This window comes from Heterodontus francisci, chromosome 2 (assembly GCF_036365525.1).
Source record: "Heterodontus francisci isolate sHetFra1 chromosome 2, sHetFra1.hap1, whole genome shotgun sequence".
NCBI classification, from domain to species: domain Eukaryota; kingdom Metazoa; phylum Chordata; class Chondrichthyes; order Heterodontiformes; family Heterodontidae; genus Heterodontus; species Heterodontus francisci.
Window position 1 is genome coordinate 167212491 of NC_090372.1, and position 16270 is coordinate 167228760.

Genomic DNA, 16270 nt, shown 5'->3' on the forward strand with positions numbered 1-16270 from the left:
AGCTGTCTAACACAGGAGGGCACCAGAGATGTGGCCTTAGTGGTACTGGTGCCTTCCAGTCCCACATAAATTGGGGGTTTTCCTGCTGACCCTGCCAATTCTGGGGCAAGAAAAATCCTTGCTCACCTTGTTGTATGATCGCTTTAAGAGCGATATCCCTTTAAGAACTCCGTGTGCTAATGAGCTAAGTGCCAGGATGTAGCCATGTGGTGGGTTCACCTTGGGGGCTGCAGCTGCTCTCATCTGGGTGCTTCCACTGGGGCTGCACCTGCCTCTTCGTTCTGCCTCCGGTGCATATGCCTCCTCACGACAAGCTGATCAATGAATACAGGGTGTACCATCCTCAACTCAGTGTAGCAGTTAAACTCGGTTCCTTCAGTACTTCAAAGGCACCTAATAGGGCAAAGAATGATATTGATTGGTATATCAGGTGCTTTCACACAACAACTATGTGGCGTGGCATTGCCATTCTTAGCTTTCACTAAGAGTGGGGCAACATGATCACATTCAGATTGTTGCAGGTGCATGGATTGCGCAGCAGCCAGATTACCTTGAACCACCTAACCACCCCACACAAAGGGTTCCCGGAGTGACATTGTTCCTTCACTCACACAAACCTTCAAGGGCACAGAGTGGCACCCTTTACAGAGGGAGGGTAGGTGGTGCCTCCGTACACAAATGCAGTGTTGTGATCCCTTCAGTACAGTCCCCTTCCCTAAATGAATGCAGAACATAGAACATGGAACAGTACAGCACAGTACAGGCCCTTCGGCCCATGATGTTGTGGCAAACCTTTAACCTACTCTAAGATCAAACTACCTACATACCCTTCATTCTACTATCATCCATGTACCTATCCAAGAGTCGCTTAAATGTCCCTAATGTATCTGCTTCTACTACCACCGCTGGCAGTGCATTCCACGCGCCCACCACTCTCTGTGTAAAGAACCTACCTCTGACATCTCCCCGAAACCTTCCTCCAATCACCTTAAAATTATGCCCCCTGGTGATAGCCCTTTCCGCCCTGGGAAAGTCTCTGGCTATCCACTCTATCTATGCCTTTCATCATCTTGTACACCTCTATCAAGTCACCTCTCATCCTTCTTCGTTCCAATGAGAAAAGCCCTAGCTCCCTCAATCTTTCTTCGTAAGACATGCCCTCCAGTCCAGGCAGCATCCTGGTAAATCTCCTCTGCATCCTCTCTAAAGCTTCCACATCCTTCCTATAATGAGGCGACCAGAACTGAACACAATATTCCAAGTGTGGTCTAACCAGGGCTTTCTAGAGCTGCAGCATAACCTCGCAAATGCAGAGTTCTGTCCGCATCAATAGCTTCCCCACCCCCCCTCCCTAAATGAATGCAGAGTTGTGCCCCCATTAATAGTATCCCCCGCTCACCTCCCGAAACGAATACAGAGTTGTATCCCCATCAATAGCTTCCACCTCCCACCTCCCTAAATGAATGCCGAGTTGTGCCCCTTCAATACCATCCCTCTCCCTAAACAAATGCAGAGTTCTGTCCGCATCAATAGCTTCCCCCCCCCCTCCCTAAATTAATGCAGAGTTGTGTCCCCTTGAATACCATCCCCCTCCCACTTCCCTAAATGAATGCAGAGTTGTGTCGCCTTTAATACCATCCCCTTCCCACCTCCCTAAATGAATGCAGAGTTGTGTCCCCTTCAATGCCATCCACCTCCCGAAATGAATGCAGAGTTGTGTCCCCTTCAATGCCATCCACCTCCCGAAATGAATGCAGAGTTGTGCACCCTTCAATACCTTCCCCCTCCCTAAACAAATGCAGAGTTGTGTCCCCTTCAATACCATCCCCCTCCCACTTCCCTAAATGAATGCAGAGTTGTGTCCCCTTCAATACCATCCCCCTCCCACAATAAATGCAGAGTTGTGCCCCCTTCAATACCATCCCCCTCCCACTTGTATAAATGAATGCAGAGTTATGTTCCCTTCAATACTATCCCCCCACCTCCCTAAACAATTGCAGAGTGGTGCCCCCATCAATACAATCCCCCTTCCACCACCCTACATGAATGCAGCGTTGTGCCCCTGATAATACCATCCCCTGCCACCTCCATCAATAAATGCAGAGTTGTGCCCCTTTCAATATCTTCCCCCCACCTCCCTAAGCAAATGCAGAGTTGTGCCCCCAATAATACCATCCCCCTCCCAGCACCCGAAATGAATGCAGACTTGTGTCCCCTTCAATACCATCCACCTCCCTAAACGAATGCCGAATTGTGCCCCTATTAATACCATCCCCCTCCCTCCTTCCTAAATGAATGCAGAGTTGTGTCCCCTTCAATACCATCCGCCTCCCAACTCCCTGAACAAATGCAGAGTTGTGCTGCCGTTAATACCATCCCCCTCCTACCACTCTAAAGAAATGCAGAGTTGTGTCGCCTTCAATACCATTCTCCTCCCTAAACGAATGCAGAGTTTTCTGCCATTAATACCATCCCCCCTCACCTCCAAAAGAAATGCAGAGTTGTGCCCCCAATAATACCATCCCCCTCCCACCACCCTAAACAAATGCAGAGTTGTGTCGCCTTCAATACCATCCCCCTCCCTAAACGAATGCAGTGTTGTGCCCCCGTTAATACCATCCCCCTCCCACCTCCCTGAAGAAATGCAGAGTTGTGCCCCCAATAATACCTTCCCCCTCCCACCACCCAAAACAGATGCAGAATTGTGCCCCTGTTAATACCATCCCCCTCCCACCTCCCTTATTGAATGCAGAGTTGTGTTCCCTTCAATACTATCCCCCCACCTCCCTAAACAATTGCAGAGTTGTGCCCCCATCAATACAATCCCCCTTCCACCACCCTACATGAATGCAGCGTTGTGCCCCCGTTTATACCATCCCCTCCCACCTCCCTAAATGAATGCAGAGTAGTGCCCCCAATAATATCATCCCCCTCCCACCTCCATACACAGGAATGCAGAGTTGGAACCATTCTCGCAACACTAAGCTTCACAGGTACCGAGCACTGCAACCTCTTTTCCCCCGGCTTTTATCAATCAAGAACGTGAAGGCACGAGGGCAATGCCTGTTCACCTGAACATTCAAACATTTTTGAGAACTCGCAGCTGGATACATAAAGCGGCAAGTTAAGTATCTCTTAGAATAATTAATTTGGGCTCCCCTCACCAAGTGGCAGTGGGGCCGCCACAAGGCCTCGCCGCCGCCAACAATATTCGGGTGTGTGGCGGCTGTCTCCTGGAAGCATTTTCCAGCCCCTCACCAAGACCCCTGAGATTGGGGGGTCTATAAAATTCAACCCATTGAGTGCCATATTCAGTCTGTTCGGTACACCTGAAAAAATTATTTCTGACGATGGGCCACAGTATACGGGCAAACCTTTCAGGGATATGTGCGCCAAATGAGTTGTAAACTATGTGATGTCCTCACCGCATTACCCTAGATCTAACGGTTTTGCCGAGCGAATGGTTAGCACAGTTAAATCACTTATCCTGCTGTGTTGGACAACGAAACAAGACTTTTATGTTGCCATGTTACACCTCAGAGCTATACCTATGGATATGGGCTTACCGTTGCCAGCAGATATCATGTTTAGCAGACAAGTGAGAACAATTCTGTCAAGCCATCGTCTGTCCAAATTCTCCAAGATGCAGGAGACACTGCTCGAAAAACAAGGGAGAATGAAGATGGTGCATGACCAACATGCAGGGGCGGAACTACCTCAACTACAGGTAGGACAAAAGGTCGGGGTCATATACCCCACAATGAGAACATGGTTATCCATAGAGGTATCCAAAGTGTGCAGTGAGCCTAAGTCTTACAAGGTTATAACATCTAATGCAACAGCGTTGAGGAGGAACCAAAGCAAATTAAGAGAATCATAGAATCAAAGAAAGTTTACGACACAGAAAGAGGTCACTTGGCCCACTGTGTCTGTGCCGGCCAAAAAATGATCCACCCAGTCTAATCCCACCTTCCAGCATTTGGTCTGTCACCCTGCAGATTATGGTACTTGAGGTGCATATTCAGATTCCTTTTGAATGAGTTGAGGGTTTCTGCCTCACCTACACTTTCAGGCAGTGAGTTCCAGACTCCCACCATCCTCTGTGTGAAATATTGTTTCTTCATCTCCCTTTTAATCTTTCTACCAATCGTTTTAAATTTATACCCCGTAGTCGCTGACCTCTCTGCTAAGGTAAATAGACCCTTCACCTCCACTCTATCCAGGCCCCTCAAAATTTTGTACATTTCAATCAGATCTCCTCTCAGCCTTCTCTGTTCCAAGGAGAACAACCCCAGCCTATCCAATCTTTCCTCATAGCTGCATTTTTCCAGTCCTGGCAACATCCTCGTAAATCTCCTCTGTACCCTCTCTAGTGCAATTACATCCTTTCTGTAATGAGGTGATCAGAACTGCACACAGTACTCAAGTTGTGACCTAAGCAATGATTTATGCAGAAGTGTGCAATACTCCAATTGCGCACAGCCGGCTCGATAGAACACAATCTGATGATGAGGGTGTGACGGAACAACAGGACAACAACCAAAACATTGACAACATGCCTGCAGACCAAAAACAGCCAAGGGTGAAATCCACATCCACCATAACCAGAACTGGAAGAGTTGTCAAATCACCAAAATGATATATGGATTCTTAAGCTTCTACACTTAACTTTCATAATCTCTATCCCTGTATAAATAATTTTGATATTGTCCAATTTTATGCATTTTTACTTGTAATGTATGAGACTTATTTTTGGGAAGAAAGTGAATTTTATTTTATTTAGAGATACAGCACTGAAACAGGCCCTTCGGCCTACCGAGTCTGTGCCGACCAAGAACCACCCATTTATACTAACCCTACAGTGATCCCATATTCCCTATCACCTACCTACACTAGGGGCAATTTACAATGGCCAATTTACCCATCACCTGCAAGTCTTTGGCGGTGGGAGGAAACCGGAGCACCCAGCGAAAACCCACGCGGTCACAGGGAGAACTTGCAAACTCCGCACAGGCAGTACCCAGAATTGAACCCGGGTCCCTGGAGCTGTGAGGCTGTGGTGCTAACCACTGCGCCACTGTGAATTTTGTGTGATCACTTTAAGAGAGATGTCCCTTTAAGAACTCAGTATGCTAATGAGCTAATTACCAGGATGTAGCCATGTGACTAGAAGCCATTGTCGCTCTGCACTGTAATACCCTGGACATAGGTTCTGTATATAGTTTGCTCTGTATTGTGTGTATTAGTTTCACTATTAATAAACCTTCAAGAGATCTTCAAGGAACTGGAATCCACGTACCTCATTGTGTTGCTTACGATAACACAAAGACACTCACGACACACCTGACTCACCAGAATCACAACCTTTGAACTTTTGCAGCCATTGATTTTAGTTGGCTGGTGTAGATTCTGGCTCTGGGCAGTTTTGCCACACTGGGAAGCTAAAATCACTTTCCCCACTAATCCAGACAGAATACATGTTTGGTAGAATAGATCACCACTTACCTCTGTCAATTTTCTGCTCTTTTAGGCCCATTTACATTGAATCAGAAGTTCAAGTTATTACAGTAATAATTTTATTTGTTTTTGCCTCATTACACACAGACAAATGTACTGGAGGTGTCATGTCTCTGAGATGCATGAGGTGCCTGTAATTACAAATAATCCATCAAATTTCCAGGTGAATGTTTAGTGGTACATTGGCCCCAATATTTATGGTGAGACAGGGAGGGTGCAGGATATGTGGGGAAAAACCAGAAAGGCAAGAACATGGAGATCCTTCTTACCGTAACAGGGAAACCAGAAAAATAAATTTTAAACTTAGCTTCTGGACTTCTTCTGGCCCAGGCTCTGGGCAGGTTTTACCTGACTGGGGAGCTGATGTTGCCTCCCCGACCCTGACCACCTCACTCAGACCACAGCTTGAAATTGCAGATTAGGTTCTGGAGATATCATCAGACCCAATCCATATATTTTGAACAGGATCCCACTTCCCTCCTGCAACTTTCCTGCTCACCTGCTCAAAAGAGCAGGTTAATATCTGGACCCAGCGGGACCAGAGAGGGTAAGTGACTCACTTCATTTTAACTGCCCCCTCTCTGGTTAATAGGCATCATTAGGAATTGACATGATGAAAGGCAATTTGAACCATTTTTTCTGCTGTTGTAAAGCAATGACCTTGAATTTCCTGGCAGACAAGCCCTGCCAGAATTTCAGCAGAACCCCTGAAGAAATGCTGTAAGTGTCTAAAAATAACCGTTTATGCCATTTTTCTGGTGATTTCATTGATCTTGCACAGAAGTTATAGTGGGAGATTGGGGCAACTCCCTCAGAAATTCAGGGCCTGCATCTTTCAATTCTTTTGTTCATTTGTGACAAATAGCTGCATTTATTATTGTTAGCTGTGGCTCAGTAGGTAGCACTCCTACCCCTGAATCACAAGGTCTAAGTCCCACTCCAGGGCGTGAGCACAAAAAAACAAGGCTGACACTCCAGTGCAGTACTGTTGGAGGTACCATCTTTCAGATGAGATATTAAATGTAGGCCTCATCTGTCTGCTTGGGTAGATGCAGAAGATCCCACGCCACTATTTTGAAGAAGAGCAGGAGAGTTATCCCTGGTGTCCTCGCCAATATTTATCCCTCTATCAACATCACAAAAACAAGATTATTTGGTCATTATCACATTGCTGTTTGTGGGAATTTACTGTGCGTAAGTTGGCTGCTGCGTTTCCCATATTACAAGAGTGGATATATTTCAAAAGCACGTCACTGGCTGTAAAGAGCTTTGAGACATCTGGTAGTTGGGAAAAGTGTTATATAAATGCAAATTTTTTTTATAGACTCTTGCTATTTAAGATGTTAGTGTATTTTGTTCAAATCTTTATAAAGGTACACATTTATTTTCCCCCTCACTTTTTCTTCCCTCTTTAGATGGTTCCTTTCTAACAGCGCCACAGCCCTGCTGTACATGGAATAGACATGGAAAAACGTCTAACAAAAAACACTGCAAACATTACATTGACAGAAATTGCAATACAGCTTGTATAATTTTGGGGTCTAAAACAGGCAAGACAAAGTCAAATATGACAATGCGGCATGCTGCGCCAGAAGTACGCGTGACGCTATATTGGTCTGGGCACTCAATAAATGTCAGTGGCAATTGCCTGCAACAAGCTTCTTTAGCTCAGACTTCCAAGGTCTCGTGCTTGCAGTTCAGCACTTTTACCAATGTTAGTACTGAATGACTGCATCATATAATCATAATGTGTCATTTGCTAATAAATGACTGTAATACTACTAGTATAATGCTTAACATCAGAACGATGTACACAAACAATTGTGAGACATAAAGCATTTTCATTTTGATATGCTATTCTATCAAATAAGACCACATTAATTGATTTAAATGATTCAATTAGCTACTAATGGAAAATAGAAGCTTGCAATCCTAAAATGAGCAAAGTTGCTCAATAGCCTTTTAGTGAATGAGTTCTAAATAGGCAATTAAAACCCCGTTACTTGAATTTTAAAACAATATATCCCATCTACAAATGGGTAGGATTACTTCAATATGTTTTGTAATGGGATAGCGGATCTTAAACTGATAAAGCATGAGGCACACTACTTCTTGTGCTTTAATCCAATTTCTGCCCCTATTCCAGATAAAACACACAAGAATATTTGTTGCAATGATGTTTAACTATCATTTGACACTTTGTTATATGAATGCTATAAAGCACATAGCAGAAACATTTCATCCTTTCCATTTATCTTAGTTCTTTTATATGTGTTTTAAATAAGAAGGCAGAAGTTCTGCAGAACTGATAGACTGGCACAAGTGTGGTGAGCAGGGCATTGACTTATGCCCGCTGCTTTCATCAGCAATGACCCCATCCCAGATTCTGAGGATGAGATAATTTAAATAGCCTAGGCTGATGCCCACACCTATAGCAGTTCACATGTCCTATGGAAGTGATGAATCTTGAAGAAGCACCCTCCTGTTAAAAGAGGGCTGCCCAAGGTCTAGATAGGGTAAATAAAACCCAATGAGAAGAAACTTCAATTTTGCCTCAGAAAACAGAGCAGCCAGGGAAATGGCAATTGATCCTTCTGGAATAATTTGTTTTTTGCATTTGTAGCTACAGACCAGTTTTACAACAACAACAATCTGCATTTATATAGTATCTTTGACATAGTAATAGCAGCATAATCAGACAACAATTGAGACTACACCAAAGAAGAAGGTATGAGGTTGGGTAACTAAAAGCTTGATCAAAAAGGTAGGTTAGTTGAGTGTCTTAAAGGAAGAAAGGTGGAGAGATTTAAGGAGAGAATTCCAGAGCTTAGGGCCTGAAGACACAGCCACCAATGGTGAGGCAAAGCAAGTGAGGCATGTGCAGGCCTCCTTTGTATTGGTGACATATACTAAAATCTTAGTCCTTATTCATTATCCTGCCAAGCATTCACAGAAGCTTTCTGGATCATTAGTTAGTGACTATACACAGATCTACATCAAATATTTGTGTTTGGAAATTATTACAAAACACTGCCAGCAGAAATGTTTGAATTTGTGTGAAGTCATTAAAAAACTGCATCAAGCTTTCTTTCAAGCTGTACCAATTTCCATGCGGTTTAAGGATTTTTTCATTTCATGAGACATCTGGCTTTGAAAATCTGAAACTAATGACCTATTTCTACCATCAATGTATTTGGCTCCTAAAATGATGAGAAAATAGTTGAGTTTCTACTTCCTCTCTCTAGAGAGAGAGAAAGAGAAAGAGAGAATGCTTTTACCAGTGTATTTCCATTTCAAGAATGTTCTTGGCCGAGACAGCAACCTTTCAATTTTGCCTGCTCAAAAAAAATATGTGCATTAATTTATCAGTATAGAGGGAAGCTTCTTTTTTGTCTTGTGCTTCAAATATAACATTTGCAGGGTTGTCTTCTTGTCAAGACCCTGATGTAAAATGTGGGCTGAAGTATCTATTGTAAACTTGCGAATTCAAAACCAGTGACACACAGGACCAACCCTTTCATGGCTGAAAGCTCTGAGACAATTAACTAGAAAGACTAAAGGGTGTCAATTTTAATCATACATGCTCTGTGGTGGGGCATGAAAAACAAGCAGGTTACTAATTCACTCAAAATTATCCTTTTCGCTATCTCCACTATTGACATGAATATTTTTCGCAGGCGGACAAGGGGACGGCCTAAAGCAGGCAATAACCTCATGAATTATGCAAATCAGGGCCCTCATACACCAATGGGACCCCAATGGTATTTTAACTGGGTTCTAAGGGTCTAACTGGGAAAGCCCATGCCTTTCTCACCAGGCTGAAGCAGGTGGATAGCTGGTAGCAAGAATGAAAAGGCCCTCCAAGTAAGTCAAAAAATTTTTTGGGACCAAGAGAAAAAAACATGCTCCTTCAGACTCCATAAGGAAAGTTGGAACCTCTCAGACATGGACACTATAGCCCCCTTCTTTCCTGCAAGACCCTCTTGAAACTCTGTATGTGCCAATTATCTGGAAGCTCGCCCAATCTTCCTCTGCCAGTGAGAGCTCTGCACTCTCTTCCCACCTGTTCTAGATTGAAAGTGGACTGGCAACATGGAAATAAAGCCCTGTGGTTAGAATTGCTGTGGCTCCTGCTTCCGTTGGCAGGCAGGTAGTTAACTCACCCAAATGGTTTCCCAGAATCACAGAATTGTTACAGCATAGAAGGAGGCCATTCGGTCCATCGTGTCTGCACCCGCTCTCCAAATGAGCAATTCACCTAGTGCCACTTCCCTGCCTTCTCCCAGTAACCTTGCACATTCTTCCTTTTCATCTAAATGTCTAATTCCCTTTTGAATGCTTCAGTTGAAACTGCCTCCACTACAGTCTCAGGCAGCGCATTCCAGACCTGAACCACTTGCTGTGTGAAAAAGTTTTTCCTCATGTCACTTTTGTTTCTTTTACCAATTACTTTAAATCTGAGCCCTCTCATTCTCGATCCTTTCATGAGACGGAACAGTTTCTCCCTAGCTATTCCGTCCAGACCCCTCATGATTTTGAATACCTCTATCAAATCTCCACTCAGCCTTCTCTTCAAGGAAAACAGTCCCAATTTCTCCAATCTATCTTCATAACTAAAGTTTCTAATCCCTGGAACCATCCTTGTACATCTTTTCTGCACCCTCTCTAATGCCTTTACATCCTTCCTAAAGTGCGTTGCCCAGAACTGACGCAATACTCCAGCTGAGACTGAACTCGTGTCTTATGCAAGTCCAACACTGGAAACCTACATCAGGTTGAAATCCACCTCTACGAACTAGTTTTCCCATAATTATTAAATTGCTATTGGTATTCTGTTTCAATTAAAAATGGATTTGAACTAAGCATTACATTCCTTTGAGGTGCTTAAGAGTGAGCTGAGGCTTTCCGAAGGACAGTCCGATACATCAGGATTGAAAAGCTTGTCATTTTCAATTATATGAGTAAGAATAAGTGTATGGACACATTTTGAATATTAACCTGAGGATTCTATATCTGGGAATGGGAATACCACATTCCAAATAAAACTGGAAGAAGTCGTTTTAGCTTTCGTATATTAAGGAGTATAATTTCCTCTTTTTCTGTAAGTGTTGTTCTTTCATAGATCTTAACAACCCTAATTAAAATGACAGGTGCATGTGATTTTGCTGTAGTGATTTTGAACAGTTTAATTTTTTTAATGACAGACAACCTGGCCAATCACAATGTATTTGTAGCAATGCTCTATTCACAGTTCTCAAGCAACTAATTAGCAGTTTAAGTGGCATAAATAATGAATTTGTTGTTAATCCAGCTGTGGAGTGCACACAACTGCAGTTAAATGACACACTGATATTTTAGGCAAGCCATTTCAATGACCAGACCTTGCAAATAGTAATATTCGGTAATATTTTTGAAAAATGTGAGGATATTTTTAGGCTATGTGTAGGCGAAGGCCCACAAGCTTGCACTGGAGACAAACAGCAAACCAATGTAGAACAGATGAGGCCATTTTAAGATCAACTATCAGGAAGCAGTCTGGAACAAGCTACTTGAAAAAAAGAATGAAAGTGAAAGTGTCGCTCTGCATTAATATGGTTTTGATGACATGGAACAATTTTGAATGCAATGTATTTTTCCATATACTGATACCTTGAGTAGTCCTAGAGATTTATTGCAGTCAGAAATTATACAATAACTGAGTTTCCAGGGCAAATTTCGCAGGGCACAGAAATGTGAGGCCGAAGTATCCCAATCGGCAGACTTCTTCTCAGACCACAAGGCTTTACCAACTTGCTCTGCGCCAAGACAGGTCCTATCAGATGAGCCAACACTGCTGCATGGGGTCACTGTGGGACTGATAATGCAAAATTAAGTGCCAAAAATACCACCATGCTTAAGGTGCTAGTGCTCCATATTATTGAGAAGAGAGGGTAGTAGTGTTAACGGGAATGAATCTAGAAGAATCACTCGACACTCAGGTCTGCTCCAATGTCAAACAGTTTATTGAGTTACGCCAGCGGGGAGCAGGTCACTTGGTCTGTCCAGATACCTCTCCACCGAACAAAGGAAAATCATGCATACTTATACATTTTTCAAACAGTTACTCAGCCCATCCTGGCTGGACATGATCCAATCATAACGGTTATTGATTACATACATTACACATATTACCAATTAGATTACTCATTAGGCATCATGTGGCTACGTGATCAGCTCATGCAAGCCCCCTGATCATCTTGTGATGTTTCCCAGACCCCCTTATCAACTATCCTTGAGTCTTCACAATGAATCCTTCTACCTTTATCAAGCTTGCATTCCTGATTGCTTCGTGCAGTCTGCAGTTACACAAAGCAGCTGTCTTATACACTGATATGAGGGGCCCTCCTTGGTCAGGCTAATTGTCTGTGCTAAGCAGTACCATGCTCAAGGCTGCAAGCTAACTAACTTGTCCCACAATGCCTTGGGTAAATACTCCATTTTGTAACAATATGTGGCTATACTTTCATCATATATATATATATATATATATATATATATATGTGTGTGTATTTATTTAGCTGCATCGGCCACAATTTTTCCTTCTACAGTAGCAAGGATCATTAACAATCATATGGTGTTTTCCCATAATGGAAAGCAGGAACAATCCCTGATAGGCTGGTCACCTGCATATAACAAGTACTACTCGGAAGGCCTGTTCCCTTCAGTTGGTCCTTCTGATTAAAGATACATTGTTGGTAATTGCTATGTCTCTTTGCAACTCATTGTTTCTATACTGTTTTGGTCTTTTTGCACTAAAAGAAGTTCCAAAAACTTATTGGAGCCATCCTAAGAGGATTGGTTGGCATCTTTCCATCTACAAAAGGTGATAGACATGCAACAATTAATCCATTTAGGTGGGGTGTCTTCTCTTGGTGCACCTTTTCAGATGGCTGTGAAGGCTAATCCTTGAGAGGCAGGTTCTTCCCAAGTGCTGCACGTGAAGCTGCCAAGTGACGTTGTGAGTTGCTGTTTTTGACGTTGGCACCTGTTGCCAAGCTGCTGTAGCAACTGGTTGTCATGGTAGTGCACACCAGTCCACAGGATGTGTCACCATTTCCCTCTTTCACCAGTTAGTGACTCCCAGGTGCGATAGTTGACATTTAGGATCTTCATGTCACACTTGCAAGCATTCTTGAAGCAGAGCTTTGGGCGCCCCATTGGTTGTCTGGCTCCTCAGCATACAGAAGGTCCTTCGGGATGCGACCATCTTCCATCCTGTGGACGTGTCCAATCCACCAAAGCCGCCTCTGTTTGATTAGTGACAACACACTTGGGAGCTCTGCCTTTTAGAGGACTGCTACATCTGTGATTTTGTCCTGCCAGGATATACCCATAATGCACTGCAGACAGCGAAATTGCAAATTATTGAGCTTCTTTTCCTGGTAGCTGTAAGTCACCCATGTTTCACAGCCATACAGCAAGGTGCTGAGAACACAACAGCTTGGTCCTAAGGATCATCGGAACATAGGAACATCGGAGCAGGAGTAGACCATTCAGCCTGTCGAGCTTGCTGCGCTGATCATCTACCTCAACGCCACTTTCCTACCCTATCCCCATATCCCTTGAGGTCATTACTATCCAAATAGCCATCGATTTCTGTCTTAAACATGCTCAATGATTGAGCTTCCACAGTCCTCTGGGGTAGAGAATTCCAAAGATTCACCACCCTCTGAGTGAAGAAATTCCTCCTCATCTCAAGTCTTAAATGGCCTACCCCTTATTCTGAGACTGTGTCACCTGATTGTAGACTCACCAGCCAGGAGAAACAACCTATCCACATCTACCCTGTCATGCCCTTTAAGAATTTTGTAAGATTCAATGAGATCACCTCGCATTCTTCAAAATTCTAGAGAATACAGGCCCAGTTTCCTCAATCTCTCCTCATAAGACAACCCCACTGTCCCAGCGAGGAGTCTGGAGAACCTCCTTTGCACTCCCTCTATGACAAGTATATCCTTCCTTAGATAAGGAGACCAAAACTGTACACAATTCTCTGGATGTGGTCTCACCAATGCTTTATACAATTGCAGCAAGACTTCTTTATTCCTGTACTCAAAACCCCTTGTGATGAAGGGCAACATACCATTTGCCTTCCTAATTGCTTGCTGCACATGCATGCTAGCTTTTAGTGACTCATGAACAAGGACACCCTTTAGACATCAACACTTCCCAACCTCTCACTATTTAAGAAATACTCTCTGTTTTTTCTACCAAAATCGATAACTTCATACTTATTCACATCATATTCTATCTGCCATGTACTTGCCCATTCACTTAGCCTGTCCAAGTCCCCTTGAAGCATCCTTGCATCCTCCTCACAATTTACATTCCCACCTAGTGTCATCAGAAAATTTGGAAATTTTACATTTGGTCTCCACATCCAAATCATTTAGTGGCCCCAGCACTAATCCTTGCGGTACCCCACTAGTAACAGCCTGCCATCCTGAGAATGACCTGTTTATGCCTATTCTCTGTTTTCTGTCTGTTCACTAATTCTCAATCCATTACCAGTATATTACCCCAATACCATGTGCTCTGATTTTGTTCACTAACCTCCTGTGTGGGGCCTTATCAAAAGCCTTCTGAAAATCCAAATACACCACATCCACTGGTTCTCCTTTATCTATGCTGCAAGTAACATCCTCAAAAAACTCCAACAGGTTTGTCAAACATGATTTCCTTTTCATAAATCCATGTTGACTCTGCCCAATCTAACCATTATTTTTTCAGTGTTTCATTATCACCTCCTTTATAATAGTTTCTAACATTTTCCCAACTACTGACATCAAACTAACAGGTCGGTGGTTCCCCGTTTTCCCTCTCCCTCCTTTCTTAAATAGCGGGGTTACATTTGCTACTTTCCAGTCTGCAAGAACTATTCCAGAATCTATAGCATTTTGAAAGTTAACCAGCAATGCATCCACTATCTCTGTAAGCACCATTTTCAACACTCTGGCATGTAGCTCACCTGGTCCAGGATATCAACCTTCAAACTAGTTTAATTTTTTGAGTACTATGTCTGTATTTACACTAATTTCTTTCACTTCCCCATTTTCACAAGTCCCTTGGTTCCCTAGTATTTCTAGGAGATTTTCTGTATCTTCCTCCGTGAAGACAGACACAAATTAATGTCAGCTTGGTGTTATCCCATGCATGTTTTGTGAGTCAGCCAAAGGGGGGTAGCTGTTTTCCCTGTGCATGTATCAAGCTCTGCATCAAGGGACAGATTTTCTGTCACCATGGGCCCAAGGTAGCAGAATTTGCTAACCGCTTCCAGAGGGGTGTTATTTCGTGTGATCCTAATAGGATTACATGCATTCTAAACAGCAGAAGCAGAATGCTATAGACAGTGCCAAGTGATGTCACAACCAACAGATCAGATCAAATCTCTGTAATGTTGTCACAATCTGTCATGAATAATGGTCTACAGTTAAACCACTAAAGAGGAGGCTCCATGAACATCTCCATCCTCAACAATGGTGGAGTCCAGCACATGAGTGCAAAAGACAAGGTTGAAACATTCACAATCCAAATGGATTATCCATCTTGCCCTCCTCCTGAACTCCCCACCATCACAGAAACCAGTCTTTAGCCAATTCAATTCACTCCACATGATATCAAGAAACAGTTGAGCACACTGGATAGAGCAAAGGCTATATGCCATGATGACATCCTGGTTCTAGTGTTGAAGACTTGTGCTCCAGAACTAGCCATGCCTCTAGCCAAGCTGTTTCAATACAGCTATGACACTAGCATCTACCCGACAAAGTAGAAAATATCCCAAATATGTCCTAACAACACAAAGAAGGACAAATCCAATCCAGGCAAGGCCAATTACCATTCCATCAGCTTATTGAATCATCAGGAAAGTGATGGAAGGTGTCGTTGTCAATGCTATCAAGTGGCACCTACTCACCAATAACCTGCTCACCGATACTCAGTTTGGGTTCCACTACGACCACCTGGCTCCAGACCTTATTACAGCCTTGGTTCAAACATGGACAAAGCGGCTTAATTCCAGATGGGAGGTGAGAGTGACTATCCTTGACATTAAGGCAGCATTTGATTGAGTGTGGCATCAAGGAGCCTTGGCAAAATAAAAGTCAATGGGAATCATTGGAAAACTCTCCACCAACTGGAGTCATACCTAGCACAAAGGAAGATGGTTATGCTCATTGGAGGCCAACCATCTCAGCTCCAGAGCATCGCTGCAGGAATCCCTCAAGGCAGTGTACTAGGCCTAACTATCTTCAGCTGCTTCATCAATTACCTTCCCTCCAACCTACGGTCAGAAGTGGGAACGTTCACTGATGATTGCACAGTGCTCAGTTCCATTTGTAACTCCTCAGATAATGAAGCAGTCCGTGCCTGCGTGCACCAAGACCTGGACGGAATCCAGGCTTGGGCTTATAAGTGGCAAATAACATTCATGCCATACGAGTGCCAGGCAAAGACCATCTCCAACAAGTGACAGTCTAACCACTTCACCTTGGCATTCAATGAAATTACCATCATCGAATCCTCCACCATTAGCATCCTGGGGATCACCACTGACCGGAATCTTAACTTGACCAGTCACATTATCTACTGCATCTACAAGAGTAGGTCAGAATCTAGGTATTTTGTGGCAGGTGACTCACCTCCTGACTTTCCAATAGCTTTCCTCCATCTACAAGGCACAAGTCAGGAGTGTGGCAAAATATTCTTCACTTGC